Here is a 1,029-nt window from a genome sequence, read left to right as displayed (position 1 = left end):
TTCCCCTCCTCTTCTTCTTCTCTCTGACCAGCCCCCTTTCTTTTGCCGCTGCGCCCCCACCCTGCTCAGACCCTACCTCCCCCACCTGCAGTTCTCAATTCTCCCCTCTCCCACCCAACTGTTCCTCCTTCCCTTCCCCCAACTGCTTCTCTCCCACCCTAACTTTCTCCCCCACCCCCTCTGTCACCCTTCGTAGTTTCGTCCTTTCCCAACTTTCTTGCCCTGCCTTTCTTGCTGGTCTCCCCCTAGAGTGTTGGCCTGCCCTCCTGATGATGCTGGGGCCTGTCGTCTCAGGATCCCCTTCCCTCGGGGGCTCGCTCAACCCCCCACCCCACTGCTGCCTCTTCGGCCCCCTCCCTGGCTGTCCCTCTCTCTGGTTTGAGAACCCCTGGCGCTCCTAGCTTCCCCTTTCGCCGGCGTCACATGCTGCTGCGGGGTGCTTTAGGAGAAATGAAATCTTGAGTCAGAGGACCAAAGTGAGCCCAGCTTTCTCCGCCCCCACCCCCACCCCCACCACTGCCGCCCCTGGGAAGCAAGCTGCGTTTGCATCTTTCACTTTCATTTCTCTCTGGGATTTCGCTTTGGAAGCACTCTCTGCCCACCCAGCCAACTGAGGAGAGGATGTCCGCATCGTTGCGTCTCACCCGTCCATTCCACAGATGCAGAGCGGAAGGCCCCATGGGGGGTGGTGAGGGGTGTGTGTCTGTCTGTGTCACAGTAGCTGGTCTGGGACGAACTGCTGCCCCGGTTCAATGACCAACTCTGATTGTGCAAATGCCGACATTCTGCAGAGGAAGGAAGTGGGCATGTGCTTACCAGAAGCCTGTGGAGCCATAGAGGGCCTGCAAGAGCAAGAGGGACACTGGACTCCGAGGAAATCCCAGCCCAGCACTCTGCTCCTCAGCCTCCTGAACGTAAAATCAGAGCCCTCAGCCTGGTCCAAACGTCCACGGAGACTCAGTCTCTTCCCCCATCCAACCTCCTCTGAGCCCACGTGCCCAGCCACGGGCACCTTCTTGCTGCTCTTCC

The sequence above is a fragment of the Tenrec ecaudatus genome, chromosome 4, assembly GCF_050624435.1.
Source record: "Tenrec ecaudatus isolate mTenEca1 chromosome 4, mTenEca1.hap1, whole genome shotgun sequence".
Classification (NCBI taxonomy): domain Eukaryota; kingdom Metazoa; phylum Chordata; class Mammalia; order Afrosoricida; family Tenrecidae; genus Tenrec; species Tenrec ecaudatus.
This window is presented reverse-complemented; position numbering follows the sequence as displayed.